At 52.1% G+C, this 16,306-nt stretch overlaps 1 long non-coding RNA gene across 1 annotated transcript; it reads right to left on the minus strand.

The window, feature by feature from the left end:
• Positions 1 to 8,976: 8,976 nt before the first annotated feature.
• On the minus strand, positions 8,977 to 11,039 carry LOC137454534 (uncharacterized). Its single transcript, XR_010990632.1, has 4 exons — positions 11,010 to 11,039; positions 10,729 to 10,885; positions 9,204 to 9,365; positions 8,977 to 9,110 (listed from the first exon to the last, which is right to left on the minus strand). It is a non-coding gene; the product is annotated as an uncharacterized lncRNA (long non-coding RNA).
• Positions 11,040 to 16,306: the final 5,267 nt, after the last annotated feature.

Genomic DNA, 16,306 nt, shown 5'->3' on the forward strand with positions numbered 1-16,306 from the left:
AAAGGAAAAAGTCAGGAACAGTCTGTTGCTGTATGGACATAGGGAACAGTCCGTTGCTGTAGGGACATCAGGAACGGGTACAGGTGAGATGATGCTCTTTGGGTTGGTGTGCAGTGGGTACGTTGGGTCCTGGATGCTGGGCTGGTGTTAAACTAGGATGGAGAAACTTAGAACAACTTATAACTATTCACATAATTACATTGATGAGTGTTGCCTCCTCTGAGTTCATCCTCTCTCAGCCAGAGTCACGTTCTGCTGTGGGATACACTGAATGTCCCCAGTTTCTAACATAACCCAGTACGTGTGACCAGGCCCCTCAGCCGAGACCACCCCTCGGGTTGGTTTGCCCCCACCAGCAGCAGGGAAAACCCACACTGACTTCCCCAGCAGGTTCTTCTCAGCAATCACAGGAACTCCATCTCCATCCACTGTTTGCAGCAGGTCGGACTGGGCAGGACCAGCTCGGTTCACAGATCCTCTGCTGTTCATTAACCAAGTGGCTTGAGCTAGGTGCTTTTCCCAGTTCCTGAAGGTTCCACCCCCCATGGCTTTTAGGGTGGTCTTTAGCAAGCCATTGTAGCGCTCGACCTTCCCTGCAGCTGGTGCATGGTATGGGATGTGGTAAATCCACTCAATCCCATGTTCCTTTGCCCAGTCCCTTATGAGATGGTTCCTGAAGTGGGTTCCATTGTCTGATTCAATCCTCCCGGGGGTGCCGTGTCTCCACAGGATATGTCTCTCTAGGCCCAGGATGGTGTTGCGAGCAGTGGCATGAGGAACTGGATAGGTCTCCAGCCACCCTGTACTTGCCTCCACCATGGTCAGTACGTACTGCTTGCCACTGTGAGACCGAGGAAGGGTGATGTAGTCGATCTGCCAGGCCTCTCCATATTTATATTTCGACCATCTCCCCCATACCACAGAGGCTTCATGCGCTTGGCCTGCTTGATGGCAGCACAGATGTCACACTCATGGATGACCTGTGAGATGGCCTCCATAGAGATGTCCACAGCTCTGTCCCGAGCCCACCGGTATGTGGCATCTCTCCCTTGGTGGCCAGAAGTGTCATGGGCCCAGCGAGCTAAGAACAGCTCACCCTTGTGTTCCCAGTCCAAGTCTATTTGGGAGATCTTAGCAGCCAGGTCTGCTTGGTGGTTGTGCTTGTGCTCCTCTGTGGCTCTGCTCTTGGGGATGTGTGCATCGATGTGCCGTACCGTGGTTGGCAGCCTGTCCAGGCGGGCGGCGATGTCTTGCCACAGGTCAGCGGCCCAAACAGGCTTCCCTTTTCTCTGCCACCCGTTCCTCCTCCATTCCTTCAGCCACCCCCACAAGGCGTTGGCTACCATCCAGGAGTCAGTGTAGAGGTACAGCACTGGCCAGTTCTCTCGTTCTGCTATATCCAGGGCCAGCTGGACAGCTTTTACCTCTGCATACTGACTGGATTCACCTTCTCCATCCCTTGCTTCTGCCACTTGCCTTGTTGGGCTCCAGACAGCTGCCTTCCATCTCCGCTTGCTTCCTACAAGCCGGCAGGACCCATCTGTAAATAAAGCATAGCCCTTCTCGTTGTCAGGGAGATCGTTATATGGGGGAGCCTCCTCAGCACGGGTCACTGTCTGCTCTGGTGGCATTCCAAAGTCAGCACCCTCTGGTCAGTTGGTGATCACTTCCACTATGCCAGGGTGTTCGAAGTTCCCCATCCGAGCTCGCTGAGTTATCAGGGCCATCCACTTACTCCAGGTAGCATCTGTGGCATGATGTGGGCTTGAGCCTCTCCCTTTGAACATCCAGGTCAGGACTGGAAGTCTCGGAGCTAGAAATAGAGGTGACTCAGTCCCAATTACCTCAGAGGCAGCCCGGACGCCCTCATAGGCAGCTAGGATTTCCTTCTCTGTCGCGGTGTAGTTGGCCTCAGAGCCTTTGTACCCCTTACTCCAGAAACCTAGGGGCCTGCCCCTGGTTTCACCAGGAGCCTTCTGCCACAAGCTCCATGTAGGACCATTCTCACCAGCCGCAGTGTACAGCACATTCTTGATCTCTGGCCCAGTTCGAACAGGTCCCAGAGCCATAGCATGGACCACCTCTCGTTTGATCTGGTCAAACGCCACCTGCTGCTCAGGTCCCCACACAAAATCATTTTTCTTCCTTGTTACATGGAAGAGAGGCTTCACAATTTGACTGTACCCGGGAATGTGCATTTTCCAGAAGCCCACAAGCCCCAAAAACGACTGTGTCTCTTTCTTGTTCGTGGGCTGCACCATAGTGGCTACCCTGTTCACCACCTCCTGAGGGATGTGGCGACGGCCATCCTGCCATTGAACACCCAGGAACTGGATCTCCCTGGCAGGCCCTTTCACCTTGCTTCTCTTGATGGCAAAGCCAGCCTCCAGCAGGATGTCAATTATCCTCTTACCCTTCTGGTAAACTTCCTCTGCTGTCTCACCCCATACAATGATGTCATCAATGAACTGCAGATGCTCAGGAGCTCCACCTTTCTCCAAGGCAGTCTGGATCACCTCATGGCAGATGGTTGAGCTATGGACCCAGCCCTGAGGTAACTGATTCCATTGATACTGTGCTCCCCTCCAGGTGAAAGCAAACTGTGGCCGGCATTCTTCTGCAATGGGAATGGAGAAAAAGGCATTAGCAATGTCAATTGTGGCATACCACTTGGCCGCCTTCGATTCCAGCTCGTACTGGAGCTCCAGCATGTCTGGCACGGCAGCGCTGATCGGAGGAGTCACTTCATTCAGGCCACGGTAGTCCACAGTCAGTCTCCATTCCCCATTTGCCTTCCGCACTGGCCATATCGGGCTGTTGAAGGGGAAGTGAGCCTTGCTGATCACGCTCTGGCTCTCCAGTCGTCGAATCAGTTGGTGTATGGGGTGCAGAGAGTCTCTGTTGGTCCTGTATTGCCTGCGATGTACTATGCGAGAGGCAATAGGTAACTTCAAATCCTGCACCTTATGGCTGCCCACTACGGAGGGGTCATCTGAAAGCTCGGGCATGGTGGACAGCTGTTCTTTGCCTGCAGTCTCCACAGCTGCCACCCCAAACGCCCACTTGTGCCCCCTAGGGTCCTTGAAGCATCCCTCCCGCAGAAAGTCAATGCCAAGAATGCAAGGTGCATCTGGACCAGTCACTATGTCGTGCTTTCCCCATTCATTCCCGGTCAGGCTTATCTCAGCTTGCAGTACAGTCAAGTCTTGTGAGCCTCCTGTGACTCCTTGAATGCTTATGGACTCAGCCCCTTTGTACCCCGATGGTATCAGGGTGCATTGGGCCCCTGTGTCCACCAGAGCTCGGTACTTCAGGGCTTCTGAAGTGCCAGGCCATTTCACGTACACATCCCAGTATACTCTGTTATCCCTGGCCTCCACCTGGCTGGAGGTAGGGCACCTCTAATGCTGGCGGCAATGTCCACACTTGTCACATGGTCCTGTGTTACTAGGGGAAGGGTCTCTTGAGCGAGAGCGACCACTCCAGGAAACTGGGGCAGCTCTTCTCCTAGATGAGTTATCCCCGTGGTGCCCACCTTGCAGTTCCCGCACCCTGTTCCAGAGGGCAGAGGTGGGTTGGCCATGCCAGGTGTCCATGTCCTCTCCATGGTCACAGAGGAACCTCCACAGAGACCCCCTTGACATTCCCCGATTGGCTTGGGGTGATCTCCTAGGGGAAGGTCACCTGTTCCTGATTGCTGAAACCTGGACCCATTCTGAAGGAGAAGGGGAAAAGGAGGCATCGCTCCCCTTTTTCAGTTCAGACATGGAGGTCTTGATCTCTTTGACAATGTCTTTAGCCATAGTTTCTATGGCTGAGATCAGGAGTTTCTGATTTACGCTGTCCTCATATTCCCTTAAATCATTGGCAAACTCACAGACAGTTTTAGGACTTCCATCCTGTCCAGTCAAGAGTATCCCTCCTAATGTGTGAGCATATTTCTGAGGAGCAGTCTGGGTGAGTTTCTTTACGAAGGGCCGTCTCATGGGCACCTCATCTGGGTCCGAAGGGAGCTGGCCATCTCCATAAATTATTTCCATCACGGCCATCTGCCTCAGATACCGAATGCCCTGTTCCATAGTTGTCCATCTAACTGGGGCCCAGGGCAGGTCATCTCTTGAGCGGTACCGGCTCTTGATGGCGTTCAGAATCCGGGCCCAGAGAGTGTGTATTCCATCAAGTTTGGCTAACTCTTTGTCCAGACCAGCATCACGAGTCAGGGAGCCTAAAAGCTTTGCCTCCCTCTTATCCAGGTCCACTGTGTCCACCCCCTCGTCCCAGCATCTCAGGGCCCAGCTTAGTATTGGCTCACCCTCTTTCCTGGCGTAGTCCAGACGAGTTTGCCTTAGTTCCTTTCTGGGCAGCGATGTAACAGTTTTTTCCTGGTCTGAATCATCTTCATCCACCGCTGGATTCTGTGAGGTGCTGGGGCCTGCTGAGATTCCTTCCTCACCATCCGTGCTTGGCGATGATTTTTGATTTCTTTTCCTGTGTGTGGTGACCGGTGCTAGAGAGACTGCATTGGCAGGAGCATCAGGGGTCAACTGTGGGACTGCTGGTGGTGGGGCAAACCCTTGTGCCTGGGGCTCAGGCTGAGAGCTGGCACAGTCATTACAACCCGACCCCTCCCTCTTTATGTCTACAGAGTGCTTACAATGCCCACAACAGACACGCCCCCAGTCATTAAAGAGCACAAAGGAGTGTGTTATCACCCTCCAAACAGCTCTTAATGGGTTAGCTAGTCCTCCACCCAACACGGTCCCAGCAAATGCCACTATAAGGATTACATTTAGGCATATGGAGCATATTGCAACGTAGAGCAATTTTCCATCACAGGCACTTTTATCTACACCATTGGTTTCATAACTTGCTTCAGGAAAGTTTCCTATGTTAGAAAAGTTACCACTGACAGTGCAATTCAATGGATTCAAGAGATACATGCCTAACTTAATTGGTAAAGTTTTTATCCACTTGATCAGCATCTCTATCATTAACCACACCACGTGGTAAGTTATTAATTTGTAGATGTGGGTCCAAAAGATCCAGCCAAAAGCCCATGAAAAGGCTTGGACCATCAGGTTCTTTAAAATTGCCATTTCTACTTCAAGCTCCTTTTTCAGAAAAAAGTATTGCTTTCCCAATACAAGATCAATTTCCAAGCCCCACGTTGGAGGCGCCAAAAATTGTAGTGGTTTGAGCCTTAACTGAGAGTTAAAAGCTCAAATGGGGAAAAGGCTGAGAATCTCTTCCCCACTTCCCCCCCACCTCCTCCCTCCAAACAGGGAGAGGAGGGAAAAAAAAAAGGTAAGGAGCAAACCCACTAAGCAACAATCTGGAGTCAGCTTGGAAGTAGAGAGGCAAGTAATTTTTTTTTCCTTATATATATATATATATATATATAGCAATAACAGGGAAAAAAGGGTTCACAAGGGCAAGGAACAAAAATGGATGGGAGGGGGATAGAAAAAGAATAATACAAAACCAGTCTGTCTCTGAGGAGGCGCAGAGGCAGCAGGGAGAAGGATCAGGTCCGGCCACGTGGCTGAGGATCAGGAGAGCAGCTGCAGTAGCTCTCATCCAGCAGAGGCAGGAGCCAAAAAGGAGATCCAACAGCTATGAGGTCCTGCTTTTTTATACCCTTGCTGGGCAGGGAGGGGGAAGTGGAACAGACTCAGCTTTCCTAGGGGGGAGACGCCCTTCAGGGAGTGTAAAGTACCCGCAAGCCCTCCACCCTGCTTTCTTCTTTTGTTTTCAGAAAAAGGTGTTAACCCACCACAACCACAAACAGAGACAGACAAAGCTTCCTTTTCTCCAATAGTTCCAGGAAGATTTCTGGCACTCCTAGGCAAACACCGACAGAGTGACGGCTGTGAGGTGACATCAGCCTGGCACTGGAGCTGGGCATTCTGAGCAGATGAGGAACCCTGGGCAACACCTGCAGAGAAATCTTGGTTCCTCTGCAGAGAAGCACTGGCCTTAGAGACAAAGCTGTCTTTGATCTGGGCACCAGCTGCAGCCCAGAGTTCCAGGTATCTCTGGGTACAGTTGAGGCAGCAGCCGCCACCCCCACAGAGCCCCGCCAGCCGAACCCGGACACCCCCCGCCGGCCGCCACCTCCCCAAAGCCCCGCGCTGCCCCGCTGGCAGCCACCCCCAAAGCCCCGCGCAGCTCCAGCGGCTGCTATAGAGAAACCCCACAAAGCAGCAGAGACTAGCACTGACCTGGGACACAGAGGAGGAGCTCCGACCTCTACCAGCCACAACCCTGCACTGAGCCGTTTTAAAGCATCCGGCGCCATGTTGTTGAGGGCGGCGCTGCCACGCTGGGGGGGGCGGTGCCTGCGTTGTCACCTCACGCTCAGCTTTCCATGGGTTTTATTCCCCGCCAAGGCAACATGTTGAGTTCTGAGCACCTGAGGAGCCCTGGGGAACACCTCTACAGAAATGTTCCTCCAAGAGCTGTCAGAAAAACATTCGTTCCCCCAGCAGGCAGCTCTGGCTTCAGAGCAAAAGCCTTCTGTGATCATTCTGTTTAGCTCAGCACCAGCTGCAGCCGTCAGTATTACCAAACTACACAGTAATGGCCTCCTCCCGGTGCCCTCCCGGTCCCAACAGTTTCCTCCCACCAAAGGACTGGGAGAGAACTGGAAGCAACTGGGAAGAAACTGGGAGGGACTGGGAGGGCACGAGGTGGAATCTGGGAGGGAAGGAGGAGGAAACTGTCAGAGACTGAAAGAAAACTGGGAGGAAACTGGTAGAGACTAAGAGGTAGTGGAGGCTCAAGTGGGAGGCACTGGGGAGAACTGTGAGAGAGCTCCGAGGGAACTGGAAGGGACTGGGAACAACTGGGGAAAAAGTCCCAAAGAGGATCCTAAATGGGCCCAAATGGCCCCAAAGTAAACAGAGCCCAAACTGGGGCGATCTGGACCAATGGAGCCAGTGGAAGCACTTCCCACCTAAACTGTACTGACCAAAGGGAGCGCAGCTCTGCTTTCCCACTCCGGGAAATCTGCCACGCTGCAAGATGAGAAGGAGACTGGGAGGGATTGAGAGGAACTGGGAAAGGACTAGGAGAGACTGGGAGGGGACTGGGAGTGACGGGGATGGGACTGGGAGGAGACTGGGAGAGGATTGGGAGGAATGGGAATGGGGATGGGGATGGGGACAGGACTGAGAAGGGACTGGGAGAGACTTGGAAGGGACTGGAAGGAGATTGGGAAGGACCGGGAGGGACTGTGAGGAATTCCAAAGGGAATGGGAGGGAATGGGAAGGAAACGGGAGGAACTGGGATGGAAATTGGAAGGACTAGGGGTGACTGAGAAGGACTGGGAAAGAACTGGGAGGGACTGGGATACCACTGGGACCCTCACAAGTCTATGGCACCAGATGGGATCCATCCCAGGGCAGAGAGCTCTGGCAGATGAGCTCCTAGCCACTGTCCAACATTTGCCACCAGTCCTGCCCTAAAGGCTCGGGCCTTTGATCTAATCCTCAACAGCCACCAGTGACACCAGAATGGTGAGAAATGCCATTTCCCCAATAGATGGAGTCACCTGCTCAGACAGCAAAAAGCAGTCTCGGGGACAGGAGGCTCTTGGCAACAGCCAGCCTGCTCTTCTGACCCGAGTGCCACAGAAGGGTATAAGAGTAGATCACCTTGAAGGCCACCGCACGGACCGCAGAGGACATTCAGGTGCTCGTGCCTAACAGAAAAGATGTGTGAAAAGCAGGTGTTGCATCACTAACCTAATGTCCCTCTGTGACCAGGGGACCTTCATCCCAATCCCATCATGGGGTGGAAAAGATTTCCTGCTGGTCGCTGTAAGGCAGGACTTTAACGCTTTCCCTAGCAAGTTTCTCTGAAAAGAAAATGGGGAATGAGACTTGAAGGAGTAAGGAGGAGATGAAGAAGATGGACTGTAGCACAGGCCATCTCACCAGCTACAGACATTTTCCCCTGCCCATGTGCTCTGTGGACTAAGAAGAGTTCCCTTCTTTTGGCGTGAAAGCACTGGCTTCAATGAAAGAGCTGGCTCCTCCTGAAGGGCAAGTATGAATGGAGCTCTCAAAGTACCACACTTCAGAGCCTCCTACTTGCTAGCACTAAGACAACTGTTCATGTAGAACGACTGGCCACTCACTTCAACAAACCCCACAGAACTGGCTCCTATCAACTCTCCAGAAGACACTGCTGCACTAGCTTGGCTGCCTGACCGGCTCAGTTCAGGTGGCTTAGGATCTCACAGAGGGTACCACAAGAACTGAGTGCCGCAAGAAGGGGCCGCTTATTCGACCAATTTGATCAGTGGAATCCAACTTTATTGAGCATCAGACACATCTTATATACAGTCTGCTATAATTATGCCCACTTGGCAACATACTATTGGTTGCTCTCTAAAAGGTTACATCATTGTTTTCACAACTCTGTGGAATTCTTCTATCCGGTCTAATTGCTCTCTTCCCCAGATCTCGCCTCCTCCTTATCTTGCTTGCCTCCCATCTCAGAGGCAGCTGGACTTCAGCATACCAAGCAATCAGCACTTTCTCACATCTCTTACTCCGCCACTATATTATCACAGAGAATTCTTCAAGGCCTGAATTGCACAGGCGTTCCTGGCACCCAAGGCCCCTCTTGCTCAAAACAATCCTCAACAACTGAGGGGACTGCAATCTTTGCAGCTTCAACTTTCCTTCTCTGCTACTTCTTTTTTCAGATGGATTTTTTTTCAAAGGGACTGCTGGACAGCAGAACAGGATGGATGGCTGGGCCCCAAGAGCAGTGGGGAACAGAGTTAAACCCAGCTGGTGGCTGGCCCGGCAGAAGTGGTGTTCCCCAGCACACAGAGGTGAGAGAGTGTCCCCAGAGAAGGGCCACAAAGCTGGTGAAGGGTCTGGATAACAAGTCTTATGAGGAGTGGCTGAAGGAACTGGGACTGTTTAATCTGCAGAAGAGGAAGCTGAGGGAATTAAGGTGTGGTCTGGCTTCAGCTCTCAACTAGTTCCACGTTGAACAAGAACAGCTTGTACTCACAGAAGGCACTGGCTGCTTGGGTTCAAGGTTCCTGTAGAGCTCAGGCTATCTCTCTTCTTTAGTGAGGTCATTCTCTCACCTAGGCAGAGAGAAGAAAATGCAGCTATAAAATTAGACCACTGGAATCGTGAGAGTCGTTCTGTGTGCGACTCCAGGAGAATCCAAACCTAACCTTGGAGCTGCCCTTAAGAGCTCCTCTTTGGAAAACTCTCGCTGCCGGGCCCCACAAACCCCACACCCTCTGTCAGCAAACCGGATGTACGAGCTGAAGAGTGTCAACAGAAACCGTACGTGGACAGCTCAGGAAAATCCTGCCAGTCCCAGCACACCAGACCTGAAATGATCAAAGAAAGTCTGTTAACAACTGTCTGTGTGTCTGCTCATAGCTTGAGGAGTAACAGAGCAGGAACAATTCTCAAAAGGTTTTCACTGCATTCCTAGGGCACTTGAAGGATTGCCCTGGCTGTAGTTAATACCTAGAAATTCCTATCAAAATCTTTGCAGCACAGCAAGGAAACTAAAACAACCAACAAAGCACAGACTGCTTTATATTATCAAGCAGGAACTTGAAATCCTACAGGAATGGTGGGGTTTTTATGACAAATTGTGATGAATATACTGGTGATCTATGTTTAAAATTATAAGACTTAGAGTGCCCTGGGATTAAGGGTCAGGATCTTGTGAGGCCTGTTTTGAGAGCAAAGGGAAAGAAACATATCTTGCAGACTTGCAAGGATACTGTCTGGTTAGTTGGAGACATCACGGCTGAGGCGGAGCTTATCTTAAAGATAAACATTCAGACCTAGGAATTTGTTTTCTTCAGATAAGAAGCCTGCAAAATTGCGCACGTGAGAAAATTGATACATTGACCCTTACCACCCAAATGTGGGGAGAAGGGATTTGACCGCCTACTCTAAGACTCATTATCACATGCCTGCCTTCTGTTTAGCATAAGTTTGCTTATGTAGATGATGTAACTATAGAAGATGAAGAAAACTATTGTAAGGCTGCTATGGAGGTGGAGTTTTGTCCCCTCTCAAGCCCAGCGCGCTGCTTTGCTTGCCTTTTATTGCACTTTATTCCCTTTTTATGATCTTTTAGTGCCAATAAAACTGTTACCAAAAACTTTTACCTGGAGTCATCTATAACGCAAATTATTCCTGTTCTTTTTTCCTTCTTTTGGTGTCGTACCACCTAGTACACATTCACCACCTAACCGAACGTCACAGTTGTGATTCAAAGCCAAGCAAGACAAAGTGTATCGAGGGAAAGAAAAGAGAGAGAAAGCTAAAGAGTTCTCCTCCTCTTCACTTTTCCCCTTGAGAGATCCAACACTACAGGAAGGCAGGCCTGAATTTCATGAGCTCTGGGATTCAGATGAGCTCAGGAAATCATTTGGTTTGCACTTCACGGCTGTACACACACAGCTGTGTTCAGCTGTAGAACGACCTCCTTGCAACATGAAATACAGGCTTCCGAAACTGGAGCGTCTGTCCCACTGAGACTTCCACGACCCTGTGTCCAAACCCTACTGACATGTCAATTCAATTGTTCACAGCTTTTACCACAGGTCACTCTTAGCACCTGAGTTTCTGAGCCTAGATGAGACATCCTGCTGTCTGGCTCTGAGTTCAGGAGAACATGCCAAGCTGCTGGCTACCTGCAGACATCACATTGCTAGGACTGAATTGGCTCACCTTTATCTTTCCAACAGGCAGCGCCTCTCTGAATGCTGGATTCACATGAGTGTGCCTAAGGCAGATGACACAAGCAGGCTCTGTGTCCGGCACAGCCCTGAGGGCACTCGCCAGCTAGCAAACAAGCATCACACAGCAGGATGTGGGGGGAAGACAACTGGAAGGGGGAAAGTGAGAAAACTCAGGGGTAGGAATAATAGTAATACCAATAATAAGAGCAATAATAACAATAGCAGAAGTCCTAAGGAGAATAAGGAATGGAAATTAAGGCTATTGCTCACCATCAGCTGAGTGAGGTCAATCCAGTCCTGGAGAGCAGTCCACCAGCCAACCTGCCCTCCAGTCTTCTGGCTGAGCATGTGACATAGCCTTGCTAAATTAGAAAATCCTTGCTGAATATGCAATGCGCTCAGTGGGAATTAAAACGTCCCTGCATTATCAACGCTGTTTGCAGCACAAACCCAAACCCACCCCGAGACACCCCCAGCTCCCACGGGAGCCTGCAGAGACCTCCCAAAGGGTCCGTCGGAGGTGCCCAGCTGCCTCTCCACGACCCTTGATCCTTTCAGATGGCCCCACCAGAACTTTACATATCCCCAGACCCTTTTAGGTGCCCCCAGACCTCCTCCGTCACCCCCAAAAGCCCTGCCGATGGCCCCAGACCACCTTCAGACGCCGGAAGGAACACACCTGGGAGTCCCGGGCCGGCAGCAACACTGGAAACCGCACTGCAAGCTCCCCGAATGCGCCAGGACCCCTTGCCCCGCCAAAGGACGGCGGTTCGCAGGCACCCTGGGGCACAGAACGGCATCATGCGCCGAATCAGGGCTCTCCGCGACCGGTCCGGCTCCAAAGCTGCTCTGCGCGGCGCCCGCCCCCCCAGCCAGAAAAGCGGGGCGCAGCCCGCGAGGAGGGCGCGTGCGCGGGACCAGACCCGCTGCGGCGCAGGCACCGTATCCATAGCGACCACCGGGACGCTGCCCCCCTGGCGCGAGCAGAGCCGGGCTAGGGCGCAGGCGCTGGATCCATAGCGACGCTCGAGTCAAGCTCTCCGCTCACCGCTCTTCCCCTAAGAATTTTCGAGCATTCAGCGCAGTTAGGCTGCAGAAATTAGCTCCCCCGGGGCGGCACACGCCGCGGCACGGCTGCACTGCCGGCCATTACACACCGGGTGGCAGCATTGAGATCCCCCGGGGCGGCACACGCCGCGGCACGGCAGCACTGGCCTTAGAGACAAAGCTGTCTTTGATCTGGGTACCAGCTGCAGCTCTCAGCAGTGCCTAGCTGCAGAGCAATGGCCTGCACCTTCATCCTGATCCAGGTGGAGAGAGAACTGCCAGGAACACAGCTTCTCTGCTCCGGTTGCAGCATCCCCAGGGGCCGAGCGCAGCCTTGCTGTTAGTGAGGAACACAGCCCCTGTGAGAAGCTTCTGGGGTCAGGGGACAAACAAGGGGTTTTCCACACTGGAAACAAGGGAAGTCTCTTTGCCACCCCCTTTGCCACCACCCCTAACCCTAACCCCCTAACCCCAACCTCCTAACCCTACGTCTGCCGGCCCCTGCACCCTCACCCTGGTGCTGTCCACGACGCAAACCCTAAACCCCCTGACCACCACACTATCGTTAACCCCGACCCCAAACGCAATCCTCACCCGGACCCTAAGTTGCCCATCCGCCCCTTTGCCCATCCGCCCCTTGCCCTAATCTCCACCTGAATAATCTCTCCTCCCTACCTCCATACTCACAAATGCTATTACTGGGCATTTAGAAAGCTTTAGCTAGCACCCCTGTCCTTCTCCTCACTTACCTGCAAAGGCTTCTAGCATGTAAAAACAAATTGCACATACTACAACACACAGTTTAGAAATATGCCATGTTCTTCCCTTAGGCAGGGGACCTTCCTTCATTTGTTTTCAGAAGGATGTTGCTACTTCCTTGCCCTGCTTTTGTTTCTTAGTTTATTAGTACTAGAAACCATATACGCATTCTACACCAAACCACAATGAAGTGCAACAAGCACTAATGCTGCAGATTCCGTGACTGGCCGTGCTCCCATTGACACCTTTCGCTTCGTCCGTCTCTGGCCACGCTCCTCAAGAAGACGTGGAACCGCAGATCGGGACTCCCGCTCGCTTCGTAGGTATTATCTACGTCTCAGTCTTGCACACGCTCCCACTGACATCTTTCGCTTCGTCCGTCACTGGCCACGCTCCTCGCGAAGACGTGGAACCGCAGATCGGGACTCCCGCTCGCTTCGTAGCTATTTTCTACGTCTCAGTCGTGCCCGCTCTCACCCGCACGCTCAAAGCATCAACAGGGTGTCAAACATAGGAGGAACCTCCCCTGCCTCCACACAAGCCATCCTACAATTCATTACGTCCCTAAGGGACACAGGGTTTAGGACCAACACAGTCAGTTTAGAAGGTTCAGCGGCAACACTGTCAGTTCACAGGGTTCAACAGCAACACCATGAGTTTACAGGTTTCAGCAGCAACACAGACCATTTACAGAGTTCAGCGGCAACACTTTCACTTTACAGAGTACAACGGCAACACAGTCTGTTTACACAGTTCAGCGGCGACACTGTCAGTTTACAGAGTTCAGCGGCGACACTGTCAGTTTACAGAGTTCAGCGGCGACACAGTCCACTTACAGAGTTTGGCGGCAACACAGTCCGCTTACAGAGTTCAACAGCAACACTGTCCGCTTACAGAGTTCGGCAGCAACACTTTCAGCTTACAGAGTTCAGCGGCAACACAGTAGACTTACAGAGTTCGGCGGCAACACAGTCCGCTCACAGAGTTCAGCGGCAACGCTTTCAGTTTACAGAGTTCAGCGGCAACACAGTAGACTTACAGAGTTCGGCGGCAACGCTTTCAGTTTACAGAGTTCGGCGGCAACACGGTTTGTTACCGCTGAGCGTGGGAAGGAGCTTAGCCAGCTTCTGTTCAGATGGCTTTCCATTCTAATAAAAGACAGAAAACCAGAGACGCCCAAGTCAGTGAATACTTAATAACCCTACAACGCACGCAAAGGAAAAAGCGTTCCTTGCATATTAGACAGACACGCTGCAAGCTTACGTATTCCGCAACCCCGTGGAGCTCGTTTCGAAGCCCCTTTTCGGGCAGATGAATACCACACTTCCACACCTCTTAAACAAGAGGGCCGTGGAGTTGGAGGAGAGGGGTCAGGGTTAGCTGGCCTACTAGAGGTCATAATCCCCTCCAAGAACATACAGGCATTTCAAACCTTCTAGGTTGATACAGAAGAACCCCAGAGAGCAGAAGAGGCTTGGACTTACCTGGAGGGGAACCCAAGGACATCCAAAAAGCCGAGCAGAGAGCCGACCTCAACGGAGCCGCCGAGGGGAGCTGAGCCCGGCCGAGCCCAGTCTAAAGTAGCCGGGCTTGACGGAGCCGACATCCTTCTAGGGAAAGAAAATGCTCTCTCTTTACTGACCAGTCCTACACATACAATTACTAGCCACACACCCATTCACAACTTTCGCTTCGTCCGTCTCTGGCCACGCTCCACAGGAAGACGTGGAACTGCAGATCGGGACTCCCGCTCACTTCGTAGCTATTTTCTATGTCTCAGTCTTGCACACGCTCCCATTGACAACTTTCGCTTCGTCCATCTCTGGCCACGCTCCTCGCAAAGACGTGGAACCGCAGATCGGGACTCCCGCTCGCTTCGTAGCTACTTTCTACGTCTCTGCCGTGCCTGCTCTCACCCACATGCTCAAACATCAACAGGGTGTCAAACATAGGAGGAACCTCCCCTGCCTCCACACAAGCCATCCTACAATTCATTACATCCCTAAGGGACACAGAGTTCGGCAGCCCCGCAGTTTGTTAGCTTACAGCGTTCGGCAGCCCCACAGTGAGTTTACAGCGTTCGGCAGCAACACAGTTTGTTACCGCTGTGCATGGGAAGGAGCTCAGACAGCTTCTGTTCGGAAGGCTTTCCAGTCTAATAAAAGAAAGAAAAACAGACACGCCCAAATCAGTAAATATTTAATAACCCTACAACACACGCAAAGGAAAAAGCACTCCTTGTGTATGACACGGACGCGCTGTAAGCTTACGTATTCCAGAACCCCGTGTAGCTCATTTCAAAGCCTCTTTTCAGACACATGAATACCACACTTCTACACCTCGTTAAACAAGAGAGCTAGGGAGTTGGAGGAGAGGGGTCAGGGTGAGCTGGCCTCCTAGGGGTCTTAATCCCCTCCAAGACCATGCAGGCATTTCAAACATTCCAGGTTGATACAGAAGAACCCCAGAGAGCAGCAGAGGCATGGACTTACCTGGAGGGGAACCCAAGGACATCAAAAAAGCTGAGCAAAGAGCCAACCTTGGCAGAGCTTGGCACCACCAAGCCCCACCGAGCCCGGTCTAAAGTAGCCAGGCTTGACGGAGCCACCATCCTTCTAGGGAAAGAAAATTGTCTCTCTTTCCTGACCGGTCCTACACATACAATTACTAGCCACACGCCCGTTGACAACTTTCGCTTCGTCCGTCTCTGGCCACGCTCCTCGTGAAGACATGGAACCACAGATCGGGACTCCCGCTCGCTTCGTAGCTATTTTCTACGTCTCAGTCGTGCCCGCTCTCACCCGCATGCTCAAAGCATCAACAGGGTGTCAAACATAGGAGGAACCTCCCCTGCTTCCACACAAGCCATCCCACAATTCATTACGTCCCTAAGGGACACAGGGTTTAGGACCAACACTGTCAGTTTACAAGGTTCATCGGCAACACTGTCAGATCACAGGGTTCAACAGCAACACCATGAGTTTACAGGTTTCAGCAGCAACACAGACCGTTTACAGAGTTCAGCGGCGACACTGTCAGTTTACAGAGTTCAACTGCCACACAGTCCACTTACAGAGTTTGGCGGCAACACAGTCCGCTTACAGAGTTCAACAGCAACACTTTCAGCTTACAGAGTTCAGCGGCAACACAGTAGACTTACAGAGTTCGGCGGCAGCACAGTCCGCTTACAGAGTTCGGCGGCAGCACAGTCCGCTTACAGAGTTCGGCGGCAACGCTTTCAGTTTATAGAGGTCGGCGGCAACACGGTTTGTTACCGCTGAGCGTGGGAAGGAGCTTAGCCAGCTTCTGTTCAGAAGGCTTTCCATTCTAATAAAAGGCAGAAAACCAGACACGCCCAAGTCAGTGAATACTTAAAAACCCTACAACGCACGCAAAGGAAAAAGCGTTCCTTGCATATTAGACAGACACGCTGCAAGCTTACGTATTCCGCAACCCCGTGGAGCTCGTTTCGAAGCCCCTTTTCGGGCAGATGAATACCACACTTCCACACCTCTTAAACAAGAGGGCCGTGGAGTTGGAGGAGAGGGGTCAGGGTTAGCTGGCCTACTAGGGGTCATAATCCCCTCCAAGAACATACAGGCATTTCAAACCTTCTAGGTTGATACAGAAGAACCCCAGAGAGCAGAAGAGGCTTGGACTTACCTGGAGGGGAACCCAAGGACATCCAAAAAGCCGAGCAGAGAGCCGACCTCAACGGAGCCGCCGAGGGGAACTGAGCCCGGCCGAGCCCAGTCTAAAGT

Source organism: Melanerpes formicivorus, unplaced genomic scaffold (assembly GCF_026170545.1).
Source record: "Melanerpes formicivorus ecotype bairdi unplaced genomic scaffold, bMelFor1.0.p_v2 SCAF_81, whole genome shotgun sequence".
Taxonomy (NCBI): Eukaryota; Metazoa; Chordata; class Aves; order Piciformes; family Picidae; genus Melanerpes; species Melanerpes formicivorus.